The 27681-nt window shown below is 41.6% G+C and overlaps 1 protein-coding gene across 2 annotated transcripts in view; it reads left to right on the top strand.

Moving 5' to 3' along the window:
• The first annotated feature begins 4064 nt into the window (after nucleotides 1-4064).
• LOC149137958 (protein mono-ADP-ribosyltransferase PARP14-like) overlaps nucleotides 4065-27681 on the top strand; it is a 405174-nt gene continuing 381557 nt past the window's right edge. For both annotated transcript variants that reach the window (XM_089340089.1, XM_089340037.1), the window contains exon 1: nucleotides 4065-4192. The gene's annotated coding sequence lies outside the window, so the exon portion shown is untranslated. The remainder of the gene's footprint in view (nucleotides 4193-27681) is intronic.

Genomic DNA, 27681 nt, shown 5'->3' with positions numbered 1-27681 from the left:
ACGATCTTACTTGGCTTGCCGGGTCTTCTCACGCACAGCCCATTTCCAAAGGTCTCGGTCCATAGTCATCGCCTCGGTGAGGCCCAATGTACGAAGGTCTTGCCTCACCACCTCAGCCCAGGTCTTCCTGGGCCTACCTCTTCCACGGGTTCCCTCAACTGTTAGGGTGTGGCACTTTTTCACGCAGCTATCCTCCTCCATTCTCACCACATGTCCATACCAGCGCAATCGTCTCTCTTGCACGCCACAACTGATGCTTCTAATGTTCAGCTTTTCTCTCAAGATACTTACACTCTGACGGGTATTCACATTGACATTACACATCCAACGGAGCATACTGGCTTCATTCCTTGCGAGCTTACGTATGTCCTCAGCAGTTACAGCCCATGTTTCACTGCCATGTAGCATGGTTGTTCGTACGCATGCGTCATACAGTCTGCCTTTTACTCTGAGTGAGAGTCCCTTTGTCGCCAGCAGGGGTAAGAGCTCTCTAAACTTTGCCCAGGCTATTCTTATTCTAGCAGCTACACTTTCAGCGCACCCACCCCCACTACTAACTTGGTCGGCCAGATAGCGGAAGCTATCGACTACCTCTAGTTTTTCACCCTGGAATGAGATAGAAGTTGTTTCCTGTTTGTTTACAGTCTTTATTGCACCTGAACATCTGCCACAAACAAAAACTAACTTGCTAGTTAACCTGCCTTTGATGTTGCTGCACCTCTTATGTGTCCATAGCTTGCACCGGGTACATCTTATAGAGTTACTACCTACTCCTTTTCTACATACTGAGCAGGGCCATCTACCTGAAGGGGTTTGTGTTTTATCTACCTTCCTACTTATTAGGATTTTGGTTTTAGCTAGGTTGACTCTAAGGCCCTTCAGTTCTAGACCTTGCTTCCACACCTGAAACTTCTCCTCTAGTTCTGATAGTGACTCCGCAATTAGGGCAAGGTCATCAGCATAGAGGAGCTCCCAGGGGCAACCTGTCTTGAACTCCTCTGTGATTGCCTGGAGGACTATGGTAAATAATAGGGGGCTGAGGACGGAACCTTGGTGGACCCCTACCTCTACCCGGAATTCATTGCTGTACTCATTTCCAACCCTCACCTTACTGGCCGCATCTCTGTACATGGCTCGCACAGCTCTCACTAGCCATTCTTCTATCCCAAGTTTCCTCATTGACCACCAGATAAGGGATCGGGGGACCCTGTCAAAGGCTTTCTCCATGTCAACGAAAGCCAGGTACAGAGGTTTATCCTTGGCTAGGTATTTCTCTTGCAACTGTCTCACTAGAAATAAGGCATCAGTAGTGCTTTTACCTGGCACGAACCCAAACTGCATCTCATCTAAATTGATTCGCTCCCTAATTAGTTGGGCTATGACCCTCTCTGTAACTTTCATAACCTGATCTAACAGCTTGATGCCTCTGTAATTATTTGTATCTAAAGCGTCCCCTTTACCTTTGTAGCAGTTGACTATGATGCTGCTACACCAGTCATAGGGTATGACTCCTTCGTGTATCACCTGGTTCGTAATACGGGTGACTAGGCTATAGCCAACACTGCCAGATATTTTGAGCATCTCTGCAGTGATTCCTGATGGGCCGGGGGCTTTCCCGGTCTTCATACTCTTAATTGCTTTATCTACCCTGGTACTATCAACTCGGATAGCTGGTCCCTCTATTGGGTCGACATAAGGCAGGCTCTCTTTCTCCCATTCATTCTCTTTATTAAGCAATCTATCGTAGTGGCATCTCCAGACCTCTTTCTTTGCATCCTCATTTAATGCAAGCGTACCATCATCCATGCGAACACATTTCTCTCCTACAACATCACTATTCTCTCTCCTACACTGTCTTGCAACCCGAAATACCTCGAGTCTTTGGTCCTCACGGCGCAGAACATTGGCAAATCTTTCCTTATCTGCTTCCCCTCTGGCTAAATAAACCTGTCGCCTAGCCTCCCTTCTGGCACATTGGTACAATTCCCTGCTACCACCGTTCTTCCAGTCCTTCCAAGCTTGTTTCTTTTGTCTAATAGCCCTGTCTACCTCCTTGTTCCACCACCACGTTACTCTGGGTTGGGAGGGGACCTTACACCACCCACAAATCTGGTCGGTGGCTTTCAACAGGTTGTCCCGCAGAAATCTCCAATTGTCTTCCACGTTGTATGATGCTATATCCCCTTCTATTTCGTTAAATGCTTCAAGTAACTTGTCTCTAAGTCTCTGTCCGTTTGCAGGGTGGTGAATATGGAGGGTGGGGTAACACATCCCAGCCGAGCTGCAGCAATTTTTGTCTGGTTCCCAAAGAAACATGCGGTCTTGCATTATCATGTTGGAAAACCACACCCTTCCTGTTGGCCAATTCTGGACATTTCTCTTTTATTGCTGCTTTTAACTCGTCCAGTTGTGTGCAGTATTTCTCAGAATTAATTGTCTGGTTACTTGGGAGAAGCTCATAGTACAGAATTCCTTTCCAATCCCACCAGACACAAAGCAAGACTTTTTAGGGTGAAGACCCGCTTTGGGGGTGGCTAAGGGTGTCTCATGTCACTTACTCCAGGATCGCTTTCTCTGAACATTTCGGTAGATAATCCACTTCTCATCACCTGTCACAATTTGCTTTAAAAAAGGTGCGTTTTCATTCCGTTTATAAAGTGAATCACAGATGGAAATGCGATCCAAAAAGTTCTTCTCCCTCAACTCATGTGGTACCCAAACATCATAGCGATTTGTGTACCCAAGCTTTACTAGGTGCTCATGAATGATGGATTTTGATAGGTTGAGGCTTTCTGCCAATTCTCGGGTTGTGCAATGTGGGTTATTCTCAATTAATGACTTGATTTGGTCATCATCTGTAGTGGTTGGTCTGCCTGATCGCTCATTTTTAAGAAGGCTACAATCTCCAGCTCGGAACCTTGCAAACCACTTCCGTACAGTTCTTTCAGATAAAGAAACATCACCGTAAACTGCGCGTATTTCTTTGGCTGCTTGTGAGGCATTTTTCCCTTTACGGAAAAAGAAAAGCATCAACTGCCGAAAATGAACTTTCTTATCTTCCATTTTAAAGGGTTACAGAATTAACACAGGTTATAGGAACATAAACCTTCTTCCACAGAAAGGTAGCTTAAAGTATGCTCTAAATGCAGGTGTAGTCAAATCCTATTTTATGGACTCAACCATGTTCTAAAATAAGTCGATAGGTAAGCTACTATAAATTGGCACGAACTTTCCGGACAACCCAATATATATACATATATATATACATATATATATATATATATATATATATATATATATATATATATAGGCACAGGAGTGTCTATGTGGTAAGCAGCTTGCTTACTGTGGACACAGTTACCTCCCTTGACACTGGGTTAAAACAAACTCAGCTAGATGTCACAAGCATTGGTGAGATTCTGACGCGAGACCTTGCAACTTTCTCTTTTCTCTCTCTCTCTCTCTCTCTATATATATATATATATGTGTGTGTGTGTGTGTGTGTATGTATATGTTTGTGTTTGTATATGTTTGAGTTTGCCCCCCTCCATCGTTTCACAAACGATGTTGGTGTGCTTACTTCCCTGTATGTAGCGGTTCGGCAAAAGTGGCTGATAGAATAAGTACTAGGCTTACAATGAATAAGTCCTTGGGTCGATTTTCTCGACAAAAGGCGGTGCTCTAGTATGGCTGCAGTCAAATGCCTGAGGCAAATAAGAGAATAAAAGGGTATATATAAAAAATAATAAAAAAAACTATATGTATATATGTACGTGTGTGAAGATTAATAGAAAAAACACGCCGTGTGTGCACACTGACGGTTTGTGGTTAAATCACGGCAACTTGTGGCCACCATCGAAGAAAACCAGATAAATTTTACCGAGGTAATGACAAAAATGAAAGTGAAATTTTCTCTAACCTACATTCGCCTGTATTTCCTTTTTATTGCAGGTTTTTCTTTTCTTTTGAAAAGTGTCCTTCGTGTCGTGTGTTGTAAAAAATTATAAACTTTTATCGCAAATTTTTCGCAGGAGTGAATTGTATGAAAGAGAGAGGGGTTGTGAGTGGGGAGGGGAGTGTTTTCTCCGAAAAAACATTGATGTCATACAAAGCTGCTGTTAAACTAGTTATCGGCCTAATAAACCATGGAATAAAATATTCAAATATCTGTTTTGCTTAGAGTTGTTACGAGGTAAGTTTTTACATTGTCTCTTCCTGATTTAATTTTTTTCTTCTCTGTCTCTCGATTACTTTACAAATACTTTACAAAGTGGCTTTCCATGCTATTCAGTACATTATGAATACACAAATTTGTTTTCACTTAGCTCTCAGAAAAAATGTATAAATATTGGTACTACTAAAGCAGAGCGGACCCGAACGCGCAGCCGCGCAGTCGCGCAGTCGCGCGTCAGCGTTAGCTAACCTAACCCTAACCCTAACCCTAACCCTAACCCGCGTGTGCAAATGAATACGTGTTTAGGGTTAGGGTTAGGGTTAGGATCGACCACTCAAGACTAGCTAGCGCGGACGCGCGACTGCGCGGCTGCGCGTTCGGGTCCGCTCTGCTTTAGTAGTACCTAAATATTTCTATTGCAATTTTCCACAAATACTTTTCAGATGGGGTAGATTACGACTATATCGAAATTTAAGGTAACAGAGAGGAGGAGAAAGGGGTAGTCTTTCATTTTGACTGGAAGGCGTGTGCGCGCAGCTCCGCTGTTACTATCGCCTCATTGGCCATCTTTCGGGGCGATGTTTTGCTATGAATCGCAGAAATGTCAAAAGTCAATTAGTTGTTAAGGTACAGCGTTGGTTATTATCCGTAAAAAAATTATATTTATTTATTTTTATGGGTGGAAATTGACGTTTTCTTTGAAGGTAGCAAAAAGTGAAAGGGAGAGGAAATGGATATGGACGTAGATTTTGATTGGGGAGGGGAAACAAAGTGTGTGTTGCGTGTGTGACGGCGTACATTTTATTTATTTATTTCTCGCATCTTTTTTTAGTGTGTGAATGATTGACTAAGAGAGAGATAGAGAGACAGACAGACAGGTTTGTGTTGCTGTGTGTGTGTGTGAGAGAGAGAGAAGGCGTGTCATGTTGTGTGTGTGTGTGAGTGAAAGACTGATAGCGTAATTTTTCTTTTTTTATTTATTTAGTTTTTCTCGGAAAAAATTTACGCTATCACTCTCTCCCCTTTCTCTCTCTCACACACACAGAGCAAGGCACCTGTCTCTCTCTACCAGCACACACCTCTCTCTCTCTCAGTCAATCACACACCATGTATATATATATTTATATATATCATGTACGTATATGTATATATATAGCAATTAGAAAATGGAGGATAATATGCTGTACCCAACGACTTGCAGACAGTGTATTCCGTTGAATTAATTAACTTATTTTGTAACTAAAATGACAAAAAACCACAAAATACAAATGTTTATGACAAACCATGTTATATTGACAACCGGGTTTACAAATAAAAGTACATTAGGAATTTGAGAATAAACATAAACTTACAGCTGTTTCGGCCAAGCATTGGCATGCCCCATTCTATCCGAATAGCTCCTGCCGGAGTAATTAGCAGATGAAATGCTGAAATGGGGGGTACATGCACGATTCGCTAGGCTTCTTCAGAGATTCACAAAGAATTCCACACAAATATACAGTAAGAAATAAAAATAAAATAAAATAGAAATAAAAATTAAAATAAAAATAAAAATAAGGGTACAGTAAGAATAAAATAAATAAATAAATAAATGAAAAATGAAAATATAAAATATTTCAATTTCAGTATCTAATAGATGCACGCGTTTGGTCGACTAAGAAAAAAATAATGAAAAAGACTTTATCTATGAAAAAACTTTTATTGTATTCTTGAATATTTGCAGCTGCTTGAGACAGAACTAGATTTAATTTATGGGCCGTACAGTGAACAAAAAAAAAGAAATTGTTCTGTAATTTGAAAGAATATAAAAAATATTAATTGAATAAATGCAGAAAGCTACGTGCGTTATCTTTTCATGGTTTTTCTGGTGGAAGCAGAATGTCAATTTGCTTCCCTTTTTTTTTAATGTTACATAACAACTATATCATAGGCATTGCGAATTGACAGAAACTTAAACTAAGCGTATAAGTATTTATTAGTATCTAAAACTATTCGTTATCGATTCTTACTAGAAAAAAAATTGTCTTTGTGGCATTTTTATAGGAAAAAATGTTAAAATATTACACGGAAAAGGATGCAACAGCTCATGTTGCTTCCTTGTTTTGTGTCATCTGCCACTGCTTATCGTCTGAAGCCTATGATGTCATGTAGTTTATATTAATTTTACAGAACATTAGAAGAATGATCTTATAAAAAGTAAGTAATATAGTTTAAATTTTGCTTCTATAATTTTTAAGGGAAGCATGCATCAACAGACGTAAAAATGCACCCACACCATTCCCAGCCTGCAACTTTCGAAACCCCACTACGTGTCCTCTATAAGGATCTTGTCTCTCAATTGTATACAGAGCCACCCTTACACCATCCGATGGCATCACTAGGCACTATACAGGCATGACAACTAATAACCTCAAGTGAAGATATTCCCAGCATATGCATTAGGGCAGAGAGAACTCAACTTCCTGTTTCGTTTTTGTTATGTTTCCCTCGGGTGACTCGCAGAGATAACAAAACGAGTTATACAATTTAATTATTACATTTATTGTTCAATTACATACAAAGAACGCACTCACCCAATGTTCGTTATGAATAAACAAAAGTCATGTCCGCCATATATATATCAATGACATTTTACTACGACAGTCCCACAAGACAACAACAATGAAACAATGAACTCAGACGAACCACATGACACACGGAACGTCAGACGAATTACATATCTAACAGTCCATATAACACCTCCCCACTGAAATTGATGCTACACAAGAAGTATCAACAGCAAAGTCTCTCTTGGGTTTTACGGGTTCTCTTGGACCGTCTTGGGTTGTCTGGTCCATACTCTGGAACGGGTAACATGGTCTTGGGTCTGGTTTGTCTTTGTGTTAGTGGCACAGTTTCCGAGATCTCCATCGGGTGATCTGTTGCAAATTCAAATACAGTGTTTTCTGCATCACCAGGTTCATTGTCTTCCTCAGTTGTGTACCGCGGTCGCAGCTGTTCCCAGTGTCGTCTCCACATCGGGCCATGAGGTATGACCTTCACGTTAAAGCAGCGAGTACCCAATGACTTCTTAATGATTGCTGGTACCCATCGGGGATCTTTGTCTCGGCGAGGTCCATAGTAGAGTGCATACACAGGATCTCCGGCCTTGTACTGCCTGGTAACTTTAGCGACATCAGCCGAGCTTGGAGTCACCTGAGACTTATGTGCTTCCTTAGACTGTTTGCCTTGAGCAATGTGTGTTGGCGATGGCAGCAGAGAATCAATCCTTGTTCGTATCTGCCGGTTATTCAAAAGTTCACTTGGAGAGAATCCACAGGATGTTGGTGTTCTCCGGTACTGCATCAAGAATTCTTGAAGTGCTCGTGTTGGCGGAAGAGAAGACTTCCTCAGAGCTTGTTTGAAGGTCTGCACCAAACGTTCCGCTGCTCCGTTGGTAGCTGGGTGGTAAGGTGCCCCTGTCAGGTGTGTGATCCCGCGTTCTTTGCACCAGCTCTGGAACTCCTCAGACGTAAAAGTTGGTGCATTATCGGTGACCAGTGTGTGAGGAAATCCGAAGTGCGCAAAGTCTTCCTCAAGCAGATTCAAAGTGGCTTTGGAGGACGTGGAGGAAGTGGGATGAATGCATGGGTACTTGGAATAAGCATCTGTGATCACCAGCCAATCTCTACCCATAAAATTTATTGCATGGTCCAGATGTAAGCGGCTGCACGGCTTTTCTGGTAACATCCATGGGTGAACTGGAGGCTTAGATGGCTGCCTTTGATGTTCGTTACATGAATCACATCGTCGACTGGCTATCTCTATAGCAGCATCGATACCAGGTCAATATACAGCAGTTCTTGCTAGCTGTTTCATGCGTTCCATGCCAAAGTGTCCGAGATGCAGAAGATTGAGGATCTTTGGCTGCAAGCTATGTGGAATCACAACTCTAGATCCATGTATAAGGCATCCATGACAGATACTAAGTGAGTTTGATAACTTACGGAACTTGTTGACTTCGTCATTGACCTCCATGTTCTTTGGTGGCCAGCCTTCACGGACGTAGCGCATCACTGTAGATATCACTAGATCTTTCCCTGACTCTTGACGTAGGACGTTAGCATCCACAGGTTGGACTTGAATACTAAGAGCTTTGATGGCACACACCATGTCTATGTCTTCACCATTTTCCTTTCTGTCAAAGTCGTTGTCATCACCGAATGGCAAGCGACTGAGGGCATCAGCATTGCCATGATCTGCTGATTTCCGATATTCAATGGTGTAGTCAAACTGGTTCAGCCACAGGGCCCATCGTGCTAGTCTGTTAGCAGCGAGAAGTGGCGTCCCTTTCCTCGGACTGAATAGTGATGTCAGTGGCTTGTGGTCAGTCACGAGTACGAATTTACGACCGTACAAATATTGGTAAAACTTCTGCAAGCCAAATATGATAGCTAGGGCTTCCTTTTGAATTTGACTGTAGTTACGCTGTGCAGAAGTGAGAGTCTTGGACATATTGGATATTGGGCGCTCGCTTCCATCAGGATAGCGGTGAAACAGGACTGCTCCAATACCAACGTTTGATGCGTCGCAAGCCAGTCCCAAAGTTTTGTTTGGATCGAAGTGTATCAGAACTTGACTTGATGAAAGTACATTTTTCAAGTGATCAAAAGCTGACTGTTCCTCATCTCCCCACTTCCAAATAGTTGACTTTTTTGTAAGGCAATAGAATGGCTCTGCTATACTGGCTAGGTTTGGGATAAACTTTCCATAAAACTGAACTGAACCTAGGAAAGATTTCAAGCTTGATTCGTTCGTTGGACGTGGCATCTTTAAGACTGCTTCGACTTTGGATCCCTTAGTGATCCCTTCAGCCGACAAAATGTGTCCAAGGTATTCTACACTGGGTAGTGCAAACTGGCACTTTTCACGGCGACATCTGAGTCCATTGTCGCTTAGACGTGTGAGCAGACACTTTAGGTTGTTTAAGTGACTGTTTGCATCTTTCCCACTGACGAGCATGTCATCCTGGAAGACGGCCACTCCAGGTAGATCATGGGTCAGGTTTTCCATGATCTCCTGAAAGTAACCAGGTGCTGACTTAATTCCGAAAGGGAGTCATTGTTGCAGGAGTACTCCACGGTGAGTGCTGAGTGCGAGTCTGCGTTGACTTTCTGGAGCCAGTTTGATCTGATTATAGGCATCAGCAAGGTCTATCTTTGTATATCCGAATCCACCTCCGAGTTTCTGCATCAGTTCAGCAGGGAGTGGCATTGGATGACGGTGATCAGCAAGTTGGTCATTAATTCCCACAGAGTAGTCACCACAAATCCGTAGTTTGGGCTTCAGGTTGCTTGAAGCGTGTGCTTTACGAATCGGTACCACTGGCGTTCCGTATTCATTGAATTGAACAGGCTTCCAGATTCCCTTGGCGATGCCTTCTTCGTAACTTTTGGCCAGGTCATCACGAAGAGCAAATGGGACCGGACGTGCCTTGTGAAAGACTGGTGTTGCGTCCGATTTGAACTTCACTTCCAGTTCAAAGTTCTTGAGACATCCCAATTCTTGCTTGAAAAGATCTGGAAATTCATCACACATGTTGTGACAATCTTGCTGCAGGGAAACATAGGGCTCGCTTGAGGTCTTTGGATACATCCCTTCTGCACCTTCCCTCTTAGCTTGGCTGTCTATGCTTTTCAAACCTAGAGCAGTGTCTACGGAAATTCCCAGAGTCTGGATAGCATTCCGACCCAGCAAATTAAGATCAGAGATCTTGGTGACTATGTAAGGTATAAGATCCTGCTTACCAGTTGTTGGATCCTTGGTTTGGCCCATGAAAGTTCCTAGAACAGGCAGGTTGTGCTTGCTGGCAGATTCATAGCGATGCTTGACATCTTGCAGCTTTGGTCTTCCAAGTTGTTTCCAGACTGACAAGGAAACAAAATTGCCTGTAGTAGCAGTGTCCAATTCCATTGTGAACAGTCTGTTCTGGATTGTTACTGGCACAATTAAACTGTGAGTGTCTCGGGAAACTTCACCTAGGATCGCCTTGACTAGCTCAGCTTTTGTGATTCTTTTCACGGGAGTTTGTGAATGGCCATTGCGTTGCTGATGTTGTTTTTTCCTACACACCGCTTGCAAATGACCCTTTTTATCACAAAAATGACATTTGGTTTCCCTGGAAGGACAGTCTGTTGCTTTGTGGGCCTTTCCACATCGGTAGCATTTCTCCTGGTTTGTGGAATAAGACTGCTGATGTTTCTTTTGAGGACTCTTATTCCTGTTCTGCTGGACCTTGTACACCTGCTTGGTTTTGGAACCGTATACAGTTTCTTTTGCAACCTTTGCTGCGTCTTCAGTCTCAATGGCAACCTGGACAGCACGGGCAAAATCTAGTTCTGAGTCTTTTATCTTAAAAAGCGCCTTCAGAACCGCTTCATTGTTAACCGAACATATGAATCTCTGTCTCAGAGCTTCATCCTGTGGGTTGGTGATCGCTGGAAAATCACAGGTAGCTGCATCCTGGCGTATACGTGCTGCCAGCTCCTGGAGAGTTTCGCCTGGCTTCCGCTGCATATCACTCCAAAACTTGAAACGCTCTCTCACAATGAAAAGTTTAGGGTCGAACTGTTCCTTCATGAAGTCAACGATTTCGTCCATTATCAAGTTGTTGATATCTTTAGGCGGATTTTGTTGGGTAGCCAGATTAGCAAGTTGTTTGTAAACAGTAGCAGTCTGATTGGTCAGGAACACTTGTGCCATGCGTTTTTCAGGTACAGCATTAGCAGCCACAAACGTACGGAATCTTGACCAGTAATCAGGCCATAGTTCTGTCGCTGAATCTAGGGTGTTAGGGTTAGGGTTTTAGGGTCAGGGTTAGGGTTTTAGGGTTAGGGTTAGGAACGGAATTCCCTAACTCTAACCCTAACACCCTAACACCCTAGTGAAAATTGTGCGGGTGTGAATCTGAAAATTTACCGTGAACAGTTCGCTGTCTCAAAGCGACGAAAATATTATGGCAAATTAAATTCAAATGTTGAAGTGAATCTAACGGCTTTTGTGTGTTTCTTAAATGGCTTATAAACACCTTCCACGCTGCAATTGTTTTCGTTCCAGCACACGATCTCAGATCAGGTCGCTTGCTATCCAAATACATCTCCGTAATTTCTAAATAGGTTTTCTATTAATTGAAGCCACTTTAGTAAAAGGTTACCCTGTAATGTTTGTTGATCACGGAAAAATATTTACATGTTACGTCATCTTTTTACAACAATTCATTTTCTGTCTTAATTTCATTGCTTTCATTTTGATTTCTTGGGTGCGGCGTTAAAAGGCCGTAACATGACACTTGAGTTTTTGTTTAGATGTTTTCCTTCTTTCTTCTCCTCCCCTTCTCTTCTTTTTTTTTTTTTTTTTTGCTACACAGGTGTGCTCCTTCTCCGAGCTTTATTTCCTAGTAACTTTCTGAGAAATGTGTATTTTTTAATGACATTTTCTACAAATTTTCTTCAGAATGTGTAGATTACAACTATATCAGAATTTGAAAAAATACACGGTGGGTGCACACACATATAAATGGGGGGGGGGGGGGCAGGTTGGAAAGTTAGTAAACGGGGCAAAATGAGTAACTTCTGATTTCTTGTTATTTTCTCCCTCCCTGTTTGGAATCCTTACAATACAAGTATTGCTTCACCGTTTTGTATTGCTACAGTATACTTAGAAGTAAAAAATTGGTCAGCATAGTTGTTGTTGTTGTTGAAGTACAAAGCATAGTCAAATGGCAAGTCCCCTTTTTTTGCCAAGAAATTCTTCTTCAACTTTTGACCCGATTGTAATTGAGGTTGCTAATAAAATATCTGGATAAGTTTTCATGTTAAACAATCAATATTGTTTTCTCTGTTGGATTCCAAGTCAATTTTTTCCCACACTAATGTCTAATTTGATAATCTTCAAGTTTAAAAAAACATGATGGGTTAATATTTAATTTAACATCCGGCCACCAAAACCAAAAACAAAAAAGCAACTGTAATGGGTGTAGAAAAGTGAGTAAACGAATCTGAAAACCAAACTTTGTGCACACACATACATACACACACACACATATACATTCGTGTCAGGAAATGGGAAAGATGGCTACTTATAAATAAATGCGACCCACAACATACTTTAGCAGTTAGCAACTTCAGGATCATGGCTAAATAGATGCCTAGAAGAAAACTAGTGTGGAAAAGAAAGGTCTGGAAACTCAATGATCCTCTAAATGGACAGAGATTTAGAGACATATATATTACTTGAAGCTTTTGACAAAAAAAGAGGAGGATATATCATCACATAATGTAGAGGACAACTGAAGATTTCTACGGGACAACCTGCTCATGGCTACTGACTAGATGTGTGGATGGTGCAAATTTCCCTCTCGACCTAAGGTGACATAGTAGTGGAACAATGTAGATAGATAGATAGACACAGAGTTGAATTCTCAAAAGGGGGAGGAAATATAACACTGACTAGAGTTATCCATGGAAGGAAAATCCTATGAAAAATAACCATGGTAACCTCAGGAAAAGGAAAAATTTATGAGAGCAAATTGCCCTCTCTCTCTCTCTCTCTCTCTCTCTCTCTCTCTCTCTCTCTCTCTCTCTCTCTTTGTTTTACAGATTAATGCTCAAAGTGGTTCCATCATTCATGCGTACCATTTTTGCTACATTTACCCACCTTTTATTAAATCTTTCTGTAGACAAAACTTCCCTCTCTACTCTTACTCGAAAAAGTTGATGAGAGATTGGCCAGAGAGGAAAGTATTTGTCTCTAAACCTTTCAAACGAGTCCACCTCACACATTCTTTCGCCATAGCCACCAATACGACGAAAACTGCCTCGCCTACCTGGTTAAAGGAAGATGGCAGGGCAATATTCATGACTCAGCTGACAAACGGATTTGTCCCACATGCGACAGCAGCCGTTCAACATAGGCCCACAGTTCTGAAATATGTGGACGCTGTACGAGTGCGTTCAGAACGGTTTCGTTGTTCTGACTGTATCTCAGGCAGGTCGGTTTGGTGTTTCTTGAACCGTGTCTGTAGACCTTCTCTCAAATGGGCAATGCTTCCCAGTAACACTGCCAGGTCAGGGATCTCTGGAAATTGTCCATAGGTCCTGGCCTGAAAGTGGCCCTGAAGAGGCAGGTCAGGTATTCCCTGTCGATGCCCAAATTCTCCCCAAGAATGTCACCGTACCTCCCCTCCATTAGTCCTCTATAGAACACCTTCGTGGAATTGAAGTCACACGAGTTTGATCCCAAACGGCAGAGTTGCTTGAGAGCAAGGCACACTCATGGTGCCTTCACCTAGCCTTGGTCTCTGTTTGATCCATGATTGCAGTTCGGTCAAGGAGACTAGCTGTAGGAAAGAGCGTCTCACAAACAGTGACCACACCTGTTCACTGTTGTCAATGAAACACTGGAGATGTTGCAGTTGAAGCACATGTGTGCACATCATTAACCATGGCATGCTCGTCCCTCCAATTAGCTGATGTTGGCAGCAAATGGATCGCTTAACCATCTGAACACTTCCCTTCCACAGAAAGTGGAAGAGAATGTGCTCCAGTTTTGTGATGGTAGGGTCAGGATAAGGCACGACGGTCAGACAGTAGTAGATGACTGATGTGATGTACACGTTCACCACCTCAGCCCATCCATTTAGAGATAGCATACTCTCAGCCCACAATGAGTAGAGTGACCACTCTACTCGTTATTTCGTTCCAGTTCTCTATTTGGAGTTCTGGACCGAACCAGACACCGAGCAATTTAACCAGTCTATGGGTCCAGTGTCCCACGGAGGAGACACTGTTGGATGGCATGGGCTTGCATCTCCAGGTGCTAAGCTGCAAACCCGCTGACATTTCCTGGTTAATTTTACCTCCTGTTACTGATTCGTATTCTCTTAGTGTCTCACCAACCAGGTCAATGTGTCTGAGGATTGACACTATGATAGTGACATCGTTTACATATGCAGATACGCTCATCTTGCATCCCAGTTCTTGTAGAATGTCTTTCAGTGTCGCCAGCTTCCGCAGTAGTGGCTTAAAATTTAATACATACAGTAGTGACGGGAGGGGACATCCTTGACAGACGGAACATATAATGTCGAAGGGTTTGGACAGATGGCCATTCACTTGAACTACTGAGTGGATGCCGCTGTATAAAGCAACGATCCAACTGCAGAAGACGGGATCGAAACCAGCAGCTTTGAAGACAGCCGCCAAGTATTGATGGTTGACCCTATTGAAGGCTTTTGAGTGATCCAAATTGATCAGCGCCCCACCCATGCCAGTTTTCTTAACTACCCTGTCCATGACGTAGTGCATGAGGTAGAGATTGTCATGGATACTTCTGTGCAGCATGGCACATGTTTGCGCCTTGTTGACCAGTTTCTGAATGATAAGTGCCAACCTCTCAGCTAGCACTTTGGCCAAAATTTTCAAATCCGCATTGAACAGAGTGACGAGCTGGAAATTATCTATAACGTTCCTCTTGTTTGGGTCTTTCTTTAGCAGTGTCGCTGCTCCTTGAATCACAAAACTGGGGATACTCCTGGCAACTTGTCTTGTGCACAGTCTGCCATCACATTCTGTACATCAGCAGCTGTGATGGGACCTTCACAACACTCCGCCTCTCTTGCTCAGAGTTGTGGAAAGCCATGCAGATAGGTGTTCCGACCCACGACTTGTCCCAAACAATTGGGCAAAGTGCTGCTGAGAGGCCTCACACATCCTTTTGGGCCCAAGTAAATTGCACCCCTGTTGATTAATCAGTCCAAATGGTGGCATTGTTGCCATGTTCCACCTCTTCCACCCGGGCCTCTAGTGCAGCTTCAATTTCCTCATTTCTTAGGGCACACATCCCAACTTTGACAATGTGACCTTCGTGATTGATGTTGAAGTGCTGGTCAAGGGCCACCCTCACTTCCAGCACATTAATTGTGCTGCCAGTTCTAAGTATCTCTTCTAATTTCTTAACTAGGTCTCCCTCTACTCTATTTTGATCTATTGCTAAAGCTTTGTGCAAGGAGTGATGTGTTCAGCTTTCAGTATTTGGGGCCCTGCCTATGATTCTTAACTAAGTCAAGCGTACAGATCACAAATTTGTCATAGTGTCCCACGATGGGAATGCTGTTCGACAGCATGGGCTTGCTTCTCCAGATGCCGAGTTGCAAACCCACTGATTTTCTGGGTTAATTTTTGCTCCTGTTACTGCTTCATATTCTTTTAGTGTCTTGCCGACCAGGTCGATGTGCCTGTGGCTCAACACAATGATGGTGACGTCGTCTGTGTATGCAGACGCCCTCCTCCCACATTCCAGTTCTTGTGGGATGCCCCTCAGTGTCGCCAGCTTCCGCAGTAGTAGCTCTAGAGTCAATACATACTGAAACGATGAGAGAGGGCATCCTTGACAGACCGAACGCATAATGTTAAAAAGTCTGGATTGATGACCATTTACATGAACTACCGAGCAGATGCTGCTGAATAAAGCAGCAATCAAACCTTGGAAGATGGGACTGAAACCAGCTACCCTAAGGACAGCATCCAAGTAACAATGGTCGACTCTTTCGGAAGCTTTTGACTGATCCAAATTGATCAGCGCTCCACCCATGCCAGGTTCCTTAACTACCTTATCTATGATGTAGCACATCAGATGTAGGTTGTCAGGGAAACTCCTGCCTGGCACAGCGCATGTTTGCACCTTCTCGATCAGTTTCTCGATGACAAGCGCTAACCTCTCGGCTAGCACTTTGGCCAAAATTTTCAAATCTGACACTCTCCAGAAATTACTGGCCTTGTGCCAAAATTTGAAACCAAAATTCCAGTGATGTTTATGGTCAATAAAATAAGTACCAGTTGAGCACTGGGATCGATGTAATTGACTTTGCCACTCTTCTGAAATTGCTGGCCTTGTGCCAGACTTTGAAACCAGAATTCCAGTGGTGTTTATGGTCAATAAAATAAGTACCAGTTGAGCACTGGGATCGATGTAATTGACTTTGCCACTCTCCTGAAATTGCTGGCCTTGTGCCAAAATTTCAAACCAGAATTTCAGTGATGTTTATGGTCAATAAAATAAGTACCAGTTGAGCACTGGGATCGATGTAATTGACTTTGCCACTCTCCTGAAATTGCTGGCCTTGTGCCAAGATTTGAAACCAAAATTCCAGTGATGTTTATGGTCAATAAAATAAGTACCAGTTGAGCACTGGGATCGATGTAATTGACTTTGCTACTCTTCTGAAATTGCTGGCCTTGTGCCAAAATTTGAAACCAAAATTCCAGTGATGTTTATGGTCAACAAAATAAGTACCAGTTGAGCACTGGGATCGATGTAATTGACTTTGCCACTCTCCTGAAATTGCTGGCCTTATGCCAAACTTTGAAACCAGAATTCCAGTGGTGTTTATGGTCAATAAAATAAGTACCAGTGGAGCACTGGAGTCGATGTAATTGACTTTGCCACTCTCCTGAAATTGCTGGCCTTGTGCCAAAATTTGAAACCAGAATTTCAATGATGTTTATGGTCAATAAAATAAGTACCAGTTGAGCACTGGGATCGATGTGATTGACTTTGCCACTTTCTTGAAATTGCTGGCCTTGTGCCAAAATTTGAAACCAGAATTCCAGTGATGTTTATCGTGAATAAAATAAGTACCAGTTGAGCACTGGGATCGATGTAATTGACTTTGCAACTCTCCTGAAATTGCTGGCCTTGTGCCAAACTTTGAAACCAGAATTCCAGTGGTGTTTATGGTCAATAAAATAAGTACCAGTTCAGCACTGGGGTTGAAGTAATTGACTTTGCCACTCTCCTGAAATTGCTGGCCTTATGCCAAACTTTGAAACCAGAATGCCAGTGGTATTTATGGTCAATAAAATAAGTACCAGTTCAGCACTGGGATCGATGTAATTGACTTTGCCACTCTCCTGAAATTGCTGGCCTTGTGCCAAACTTTGAAACCAGAATTCCAGTTGTGTTTATGGTCAATAAAATAAGAACCAGTTGAGCACTGGGATCGATGTAATTGACTTTGCCACTTTCCTGAAATTGCTGGCCTTGTGCCAAACTTTGAAACCAGAATTCCAGTGGTGTTTATGGTCAATAAAATAAGTACCAGTTGAGCACTGGGATCGATGTAATTGACTTTGCCACTCTTCTGAAATTGCTGGCCTTGTGCCAAACTTTGAAACCAGAATTCCAGTGATGTTTATGGTCAATAAAATAAGTACCAGTTGAGCACTGGGATTGATGTAATTGACTTTGCCACTCTCCTGAAATTGCTGGCCTTGTGCCAAATTTTGAAACCAGAATTCCAGTGATGTTTATGGTCAATAAAATAAGTACCAGTTGAGCACTGGGATCGATGTAATTGACTTTGCCACACTCCTGAAATTGCTGGCCTTGTGCTAAACTTTGAAACCAGAATTCCAGTGATGTTTATGGTCAATAAAATAAGTACCAGTTGTGCACTGGGGTCGATGTAATTGACTTTGCCACTCTTCTGAAACTGCTGGCCTTGTGCCAAAATTTGAAACCAGAATTCCAGTGATGTTTATGGTCAATAAAATAAGTACCAGTTGAGCACTGGGATCAATCTAATTGACTTTGCCACTTTCCTGAAATTGCTGGCCTTGTGCCAAAATTTGAAACCAGAATTCCAGTGATGTTTATGGTCAAAAAAATAAGTACCAGTTGAGCACTGGGATCGATGTAATTGACTTTGCCACTCTCCTGAAATTGCTGGCCTTGTGCCAAACTTTGAAACCAAAATTCCAGTGATGTTTATGGTCAACAAAATAAGTACCAGTTGAGCACTGGGATCGATGTAATTGACTTTGCCACTCTCCTGAAATTGCTGGCCTTGTGCCAAACTTTGAAACCAGAATTCCAGTGGTGTTTATGGTCAATAAAATAAGTACCAGTGGAGCACTGGAGTCGATGTAATTGACTTTGCCACTCTCCTGAAATTGCTGGCCTTGTGCCAAAATTTGAAACCAGAATTTCAATGATGTTTATGGTCAATAAAATAAGTACCAGTTGAGCACTGGGATCGATGTGATTGACTTTGCCACTTTCTTGAAATTGCTGGCCTTGTGCCAAAATTTGAAACCAGAATTCCAGTGATGTTTATCGTGAAATAAAATAAGTACCAGTTGAGCACTGGGATCGATGTAATTGACTTTGCAACTCTCCTGAAATTGCTGGCCTTGTGCCAAACTTTGAAACCAGAATTCCAGTGGTGTTTATGGTCAATAAAATAAGTACCAGTTCAGCACTGGGATCGATGTAATTGACTTTGCCACACTCCTGAAATTGCTGGCCTTGTGCTAAACTTTGAAACCAGAATTCCAGTGATGTTTATGGTCAATAAAATAAGTACCAGTTGTGCACTGGGGTCGATGTAATTGACTTTGCCACTCTTCTGAAACTGCTGGCCTTGTGCCAAAATTTGAAACCAGAATTCCAGTGATGTTTATGGTCAATAAAATAAGTACCAGTTGAGCACTGGGATCAATCTAATTGACTTTGCCACTTTCCTGAAATTGCTGGCCTTGTGCCAAAATTTGAAACCAGAATTCCAGTGATGTTTATGGTCAAAAAAATAAGTACCAGTTGAGCACTGGGATCGATGTAATTGACTTTGCCACTCTCCTGAAATTGCTGGCCTTGTGCCAAACTTTGAAACCAGAATTCCAGTGGTGTTTATGGTCAATAAAATAAGTACCAGTGGAGCACTGGAGTCGATGTAATTGACTTTGCCACTCTCCTGAAATTGCTGGCCTTGTGCCAAAATTTGAAACCAGAATTTCAATGATGTTTATGGTCAATAAAATAAGTACCAGTTGAGCACTGGGATCGATGTGATTGACTTTGCCACTTTCTTGAAATTGCTGGCCTTGTGCCAAAATTTGAAACCAGAATTCCAGTGATGTTTATCGTGAAATAAAATAAGTACCAGTTGAGCACTGGGATCGATGTAATTGACTTTGCAACTCTCCTGAAATTGCTGGCCTTGTGCCAAACTTTGAAACCAGAATTCCAGTGGTGTTTATGGTCAATAAAATAAGTACCAGTTCAGCACTGGGGTTGAAGTAATTGACTTTGCCACTCTCCTGAAATTGCTGGCCTTATGCCAAACTTTGAAACCAGAATGCCAGTGGTATTTATGGTCAATAAAATAAGTACCAGTTCAGCACTGGGATCGATGTAATTGACTTTGCCACTCTCCTGAAATTGCTGGCCTTGTGCCAAACATTGAAACCAGAATTCCAGTGGTGTTTATGGTCAATAAAATAAGTACCAGTTGAGCACTGGGATCGATGTAATTGACTTTGCCACTCTTCTGAAATTGCTGGCCTTGTGCCAAACTTTGAAACCAGAATTCCAGTGATGTTTATGGTCAATAAAATAAGTACCAGTTGAGCACTGGGATCGATGTAATTGACTTTGCCACTCTTCTGAAATTGCTGGCCTTGTGCCAAAATTTGAAACCAGAATTCCAGTGATGTCTATGGTCAATAAAATAAGTACCAGTTGAGAACTGGGGTCGATGTAATTGACTTTGCCACTCTTCTGAAATTGCTGGCCTTGTGCCAAACTTTGAAACCAGAATTCCAGTGGTTTTTATGGTCTATAAAATAAGTACCAGTGGAGCACTAGGGTCGATGTAATTGACTTTGCCACTCTCCTGAAATTGCTGGCCTTGTGCCAAATTTTGAAACCAGAATTCCAGTGATGTTTATGGTCAATAAAATAAGTACCAGTTGAGCACTGGGATCGATGTAATTGACTTTGCCACACTCCTGAAATTGCTGGCCTTGTGCTAAACTTTGAAACCAGAATTCCAGTGATGTTTATGGTCAATAAAATAAGTACCAGTTGTGCACTGGGGTCGATGTAATTGACTTTGCCACTCTTCTGAAACTGCTGGCCATGTGCCAAAATTTGAAACCAGAATTCCAGTGATGTTTATGGTCAATAAAATAAGTACCAGTTGAGCACTGGGATCAATGTAATTGACTTTGCCACTTTCCTGAAATTGCTGGCCTTGTGCCAAAATTTGAAACCAGAATTCCAGTGATGTTTATGGTCAATAAAATAAGTACCAGTTGAGCACTGAGATCGATGTAATTGACTATGCCAATCTTCTGAAATTGCTGGCCTTGTGCCAAACTTTGAAACCAGAACTCCAGTGATGTTTATGGTCAATAAAATAAGTACCAGTTGTGCACTGGGGTCGATGTAATTGACTTTGACACACTTCTGAAATTGCTGACCTTGTGCCAAAATTTGAAGCCAGAATTCCAGTGATGTTTATGGTCAATAAAATAAGTACCAGTTGAGCACTGGGTTCGATGTAATTGACTTTGCCACTCTCCTGAAATTGCTGGCCTTGTGCCACAATTTGAAACCAGAATTCCAATGATGTTTATGGTCAACAAAATAAGTACCAGTTGAGCACTGGGATCGATGGAATTGACTTTGCCACTCTTCTGAAATTGCTGGCCTTGTGCCACAATTTGAAACCAGAATTCCAATGATGTTTATGGTCTATAAAATAAGTACCAGTTGAGGACTGGGATCGATGTAATTGACTTTGCCACTCTTCTGAAATTGCTAGCCTTGTGCCACAATTTGAAACCAGAATTCCAATTATGTTTATGGTCAATAAAATAAGTACCAGTTGAGCACTGGGGTCGAAGTAATTGACTTTGCCACTCTCCTGAAATTGCTGGCCTTGTGCCAAAGTTGGAAACCAAAATTCCAGTGATGTTTATGGTCAATAAAATAAGTACCAGTTGAGCACTGGGATCGATGTAATTGACTTTGCCACTCTTCTGAAATTGCTGGCCTTGTGCCAAAATTTGAAACCAGAATTCCAGTGATGTGTATGGTCAATAAAATAAGTACCAGTTGAGCACTGGGATCGATGTAATTGACTTTGCCACTCTTCTGAAATTGCTGGCCTTGTGCCACAATTTGAAACCAGAATTCCAATGATGTTTATGGTCTATAAAATAAGTACCAGTTGAGGACTGGGATCGATGTAATTGACTTTGCCACTCTTCCGAAATTGCTGGCCTTGTGCCAAGATTTGAAACCAGAATTCCAATTATGTTTATGGTCAACAAAATAAGTACCAGTTGAGCACTGAGATCGATGTAATTGACTATGCCAATCTTCTGAAATTGCTGGCCTTGTGCCACAATTTGAAACCAGAATTCCAATGATGTTTATGGTCAACAAAATAAGTACCAGTTGAGCACTGGGATCGATGTAATTGACTTTGCCACTTTCCTGAAATTGCTGGCCTTGTGCCAAAATTTGAAGCCAGAATTCCAGTGATGTTAATGGTCAATAAAATAAGTACCAGTTGAGCACTGGGGTCGAAGTAATTGACTTTGCCACTCTCCTGAAATTGCTGGCCTTGTGCCAAATTTTGAAACCAGAATTCCAGTGATGTTTATGGTCAATAAAATAAGTACCAGTTGAGCACTGGGATCGATGTAATTGACTTTGCCACTCTCCTGAAATTGCTGGCCTTGTGCCACAATTTGAAACCAGAATTTCAGTGATGTTAATGGTCAATAAAATAAGTACCAGTTGAGCACTGGGGTCGAAGTAATTGACTTTGCCACTCTCCTGAAATTGCTGGCCTTGTGCCAAAATTTGAAACCAGAATTCCAGTGATGTTTATCGTGAATAAAATAAGTACCAGTTGAGCACTGGGATCGATGTAATTGACTTTGCAACTCTCCTGAAATTGCTGGCCTTGTGCCAAACTTTGAAACCAGAATTCCAGTGGTGTTTATGGTCAATAAAATAAGTACCAGTTCAGCACTGGGGTTGAAGTAATTGACTTTGCCACTCTCCTGAAATTGCTGGCCTTATGCCAAACTTTGAAACCAGAATGCCAGTGGTATTTATGGTCAATAAAATAAGTACCAGTTCAGCACTGGGATCGATGTAATTGACTTTGCCACTCTCCTGAAATTGCTGGCCTTGTGCCAAACTTTGAAACCAGAATTCCAGTTGTGTTTATGGTCAATAAAATAAGAACCAGTTGAGCACTGGGATCGATGTAATTGACTTTGCCACTTTCCTGAAATTGCTGGCCTTGTGCCAAACTTTGAAACCAGAATTCCAGTGGTGTTTATGGTAAATAAAATAAGTACCAGTTGAGCACTGGGATCGATGTAATTGACTTTGCCACTCTTCTGAAATTGCTGGCCTTGTGCCAAACTTTGAAACCAGAATTCCAGTGATGTTTATGGTCAATAAAATAAGTACCAGTTGAGCACTGGGATTGATGTAATTGACTTTGCCACTCTCCTGAAATTGCTGGCCTTGTGCCAAATTTTGAAACCAGAATTCCAGTGATGTTTATGGTCAATAAAATAAGTACCAGTTGAGCACTGGGATCGATGTAATTGACTTTGCCACACTCCTGAAATTGCTGGCCTTGTGCTAAACTTTGAAACCAGAATTCCAGTGATGTTTATGGTCAATAAAATAAGTACCAGTTGTGCACTGGGGTCGATGTAATTGACTTTGCCACTCTTCTGAAACTGCTGGCCTTGTGCCAAAATTTGAAACCAGAATTCCAGTGATGTTTATGGTCAATAAAATAAGTACCAGTTGAGCACTGGGATCAATCTAATTGACTTTGCCACTTTCCTGAAATTGCTGGCCTTGTGCCAAAATTTGAAACCAGAATTCCAGTGATGTTTATGGTCAAAAAAATAAGTACCAGTTGAGCACTGGGATCGATGTAATTGACTTTGCCACTCTCCTGAAATTGCTGGCCTTGTGCCAAACTTTGAAACCAAAATTCCAGTGATGTTTATGGTCAACAAAATAAGTACCAGTTGAGCACTGGGATCGATGTAATTGACTTTGCCACTCTCCTGAAATTGCTGGCCTTGTGCCAAACTTTGAAACCAGAATTCCAGTGGTGTTTATGGTCAATAAAATAAGTACCAGTGGAGCACTGGAGTCGATGTAATTGACTTTGCCACTCTCCTGAAATTGCTGGCCTTGTGCCAAAATTTGAAACCAGAATTTCAATGATGTTTATGGTCAATAAAATAAGTACCAGTTGAGCACTGGGATCGATGTGATTGACTTTGCCACTTTCTTGAAATTGCTGGCCTTGTGCCAAAATTTGAAACCAGAATTCCAGTGATGTTTATCGTGAAATAAAATAAGTACCAGTTGAGCACTGGGATCGATGTAATTGACTTTGCAACTCTCCTGAAATTGCTGGCCTTGTGCCAAACTTTGAAACCAGAATTCCAGTGGTGTTTATGGTCAATAAAATAAGTACCAGTTCAGCACTGGGATCGATGTAATTGACTTTGCCACACTCCTGAAATTGCTGGCCTTGTGCTAAACTTTGAAACCAGAATTCCAGTGATGTTTATGGTCAATAAAATAAGTACCAGTTGTGCACTGGGGTCGATGTAATTGACTTTGCCACTCTTCTGAAACTGCTGGCCTTGTGCCAAAATTTGAAACCAGAATTCCAGTGATGTTTATGGTCAATAAAATAAGTACCAGTTGAGCACTGGGATCAATCTAATTGACTTTGCCACTTTCCTGAAATTGCTGGCCTTGTGCCAAAATTTGAAACCAGAATTCCAGTGATGTTTATGGTCAAAAAAATAAGTACCAGTTGAGCACTGGGATCGATGTAATTGACTTTGCCACTCTCCTGAAATTGCTGGCCTTGTGCCAAACTTTGAAACCAGAATTCCAGTGGTGTTTATGGTCAATAAAATAAGTACCAGTGGAGCACTGGAGTCGATGTAATTGACTTTGCCACTCTCCTGAAATTGCTGGCCTTGTGCCAAAATTTGAAACCAGAATTTCAATGATGCTTATGGTCAATAAAATAAGTACCAGTTGAGCACTGGGATCGATGTGATTGACTTTGCCACTTTCTTGAAATTGCTGGCCTTGTGCCAAAATTTGAAACCAGAATTCCAGTGATGTTTATCGTGAAATAAAATAAGTACCAGTTGAGCACTGGGATCGATGTAATTGACTTTGCAACTCTCCTGAAATTGCTGGCCTTGTGCCAAACTTTGAAACCAGAATTCCAGTGGTGTTTATGGTCAATAAAATAAGTACCAGTTCAGCACTGGGGTTGAAGTAATTGACTTTGCCACTCTCCTGAAATTGCTGGCCTTATGCCAAACTTTGAAACCAGAATGCCAGTGGTATTTATGGTCAATAAAATAAGTACCAGTTCAGCACTGGGATCGATGTAATTGACTTTGCCACTCTCCTGAAATTGCTGGCCTTGTGCCAAACTTTGAAACCAGAATTCCAGTGGTGTTTATGGTCAATAAAATAAGTACCAGTTGAGCACTGGGATCGATGTAATTGACTTTGCCACTCTTCTGAAATTGCTGGCCTTGTGCCAAACTTTGAAACCAGAATTCCAGTGATGTTTATGGTCAATAAAATAAGTACCAGTTGAGCACTGGGATCGATGTAATTGACTTTGCCACTCTTCTGAAATTGCTGGCCTTGTGCCAAAATTTGAAACCAGAATTCCAGTGATGTCTATGGTCAATAAAATAAGTACCAGTTGAGAACTGGGGTCGATGTAATTGACTTTGCCACTCTTCTGAAATTGCTGGCCTTGTGCCAAACTTTGAAACCAGAATTCCAGTGGTTTTTATGGTCAATAAAATAAGTACCAGTGGAGCACTAGGGTCGATGTAATTGACTTTGCCAATCTCCTGAAATTGCTGGCCTTGTGCCAAATTTTGAAACCAGAATTCCAGTGATGTTTATGGTCAATAAAATAAGTACCAGTTGAGCACTGGGATCGATGTAATTGACTTTGCCACACTCCTGAAATTGCTGGCCTTGTGCTAAACTTTGAAACCAGAATTCCAGTGATGTTTATGGTCAATAAAATAAGTACCAGTTGTGCACTGGGGTCGATGTAATTGACTTTGCCACTCTTCTGAAACTGCTGGCCATGTGCCAAAATTTGAAACCAGAATTCCAGTGATGTTTATGGTCAATAAAATAAGTACCAGTTGAGCACTGGGATCAATGTAATTGACTTTGCCACTTTCCTGAAATTGCGGGCCTTGTGCCAAAATTTGAAACCAGAATTCCAGTGATGTTTATGGTCAATAAAATAAGTACCAGTTGAGCACTGAGATCGATGTAATTGACTATGCCAATCTTCTGAAATTGCTGGCCTTGTGCCAAACTTTGAAACCAGAACTCCAGTGATGTTTATGGTCAATAAAATAAGTACCAGTTGTGCACTGGGGTCGATGTAATTGACTTTGACACACTTCTGAAATTGCTGACCTTGTGCCAAAATTTGAAGCCAGAATTCCAGTGATGTTTATGGTCAATAAAATAAGTACCAGTTGAGCACTGGGTTCGATGTAATTGACTTTGCCACTCTCCTGAAATTGCTGGCCTTGTGCCACAATTTGAAACCAGAATTCCAATGATGTTTATGGTCAACAAAATAAGTACCAGTTGAGCACTGGGATCGATGGAATTGACTTTGCCACTCTTCTGAAATTGCTGGCCTTGTGCCACAATTTGAAACCAGAATTCCAATGATGTTTATGGTCTATAAAATAAGTACCAGTTGAGGACTGGGATCGATGTAATTGACTTTGCCACTCTTCTGAAATTGCTAGCCTTGTGCCACAATTTGAAACCAGAATTCCAATTATGTTTATGGTCAATAAAATAAGTACCAGTTGAGCACTGGGGTCGAAGTAATTGACTTTGCCACTCTCCTGAAATTGCTGGCCTTGTGCCAAAGTTGGAAACCAAAATTCCAGTGATGTTTATGGTCAATAAAATAAGTACCAGTTGAGCACTGGGATCGATGTAATTGACTTTGCCACTCTTCTGAAATTGCTGGCCTTGTGCCAAAATTTGAAACCAGAATTCCAGTGATGTGTATGGTCAATAAAATAAGTACCAGTTGAGCACTGGGATCGATGTAATTGACTTTGCCACTCTTCTGAAATTGCTGGCCTTGTGCCACAATTTGAAACCAGAATTCCAATGATGTTTATGGTCTATAAAATAAGTACCAGTTGAGGACTGGGATCGATGTAATTGACTTTGCCACTCTTCCGAAATTGCTGGCCTTGTGCCAAGATTTGAAACCAGAATTCCAATTATGTTTATGGTCAACAAAATAAGTACCAGTTGAGCACTGAGATCGATGTAATTGACTATGCCAATCTTCTGAAATTGCTGGCCTTGTGCCACAATTTGAAACCAGAATTCCAATGATGTTTATGGTCAACAAAATAAGTACCAGTTGAGCACTGGGATCGATGTAATTGACTTTGCCACTTTCCTGAAATTGCTGGCCTTGTGCCAAAATTTGAAGCCAGAATTCCAGTGATGTTAATGGTCAATAAAATAAGTACCAGTTGAGCACTGGGGTCGAAGTAATTGACTTTGCCACTCTCCTGAAATTGCTGGCCTTGTGCCAAATTTTGAAACCAGAATTCCAGTGATGTTTATGGTCAATAAAATAAGTACCAGTTGAGCACTGGGATCGATGTAATTGACTTTGCCACTCTCCTGAAATTGCTGGCCTTGTGCCACAATTTGAAACCAGAATTTCAGTGATGTTAATGGTCAATAAAATAAGTACCAGTTGAGCACTGGGGTCGAAGTAATTGACTTTGCCACTCTCCTGAAATTGCTGGCCTTGTGCCAAAATTTGAAACCAGAATTCCAGTGATGTTTATGGTGAATAAAATAAGTACCAGTTGAGCACTGAGATCGATGTAATTGACTATGCCAATCTTCTGAAATTGCTGGCCTTGTGCCACAATTTGAAACCAGAATTCCAATGATGTTTATGGTCAACAAAATAAGTACCAGTTGAGCACTGGGATCGATGGAATTGACTTTGCCACTCTTCTGAAATTGCTGGCCTTGTGCCACAATTTGAAACCAGAATTCCAATGATGTTTATGGTCTATAAAATAAGTACCAGTTGAGCACTGGGTTCGATGTAATTGACTATGCCAATCTTCTGAAATTGCTGGCCTTGTGCCAAACTTTGAAACCAGAATTCCAGTGATGTTTATGGTCAATAAAATAAGTACCAGTTGTGCACTGGGATCGATGTAATTGACTTTGCCACACTTCTGAAATTGCTGGCCTTGTGCCAAAATTTGAAGCCAGAATTCCAGTGATGTTTATGGTCAATAAAATAAGTACCAGTTGAGCACTGGGTTCGATGTAATTGACTTTGCCACTCTCCTGAAATTGCTGGCCTTGTGCCAAAATTTGAAACCAGAATTCCAGTGATGTTTATGGTGAATAAAATAAGTACCAGTTGAGCACTGAGATCGATGTAATTGACTATGCCAATCTTCTGAAATTGCTGGCCTTGTGCCACAATTTGAAACCAGAATTCCAATGATGTTTATGGTCAACAAAATAAGTACCAGTTGAGCACTGGGATC

This window comes from Octopus bimaculoides, chromosome 1 (genome assembly GCF_046866305.1).
Source record: "Octopus bimaculoides isolate indiv1 chromosome 1, ASM4686630v1, whole genome shotgun sequence".
Taxonomy (NCBI): domain Eukaryota; kingdom Metazoa; phylum Mollusca; class Cephalopoda; order Octopoda; family Octopodidae; genus Octopus; species Octopus bimaculoides.
This window is presented reverse-complemented; position numbering and strand designations above follow the sequence as displayed.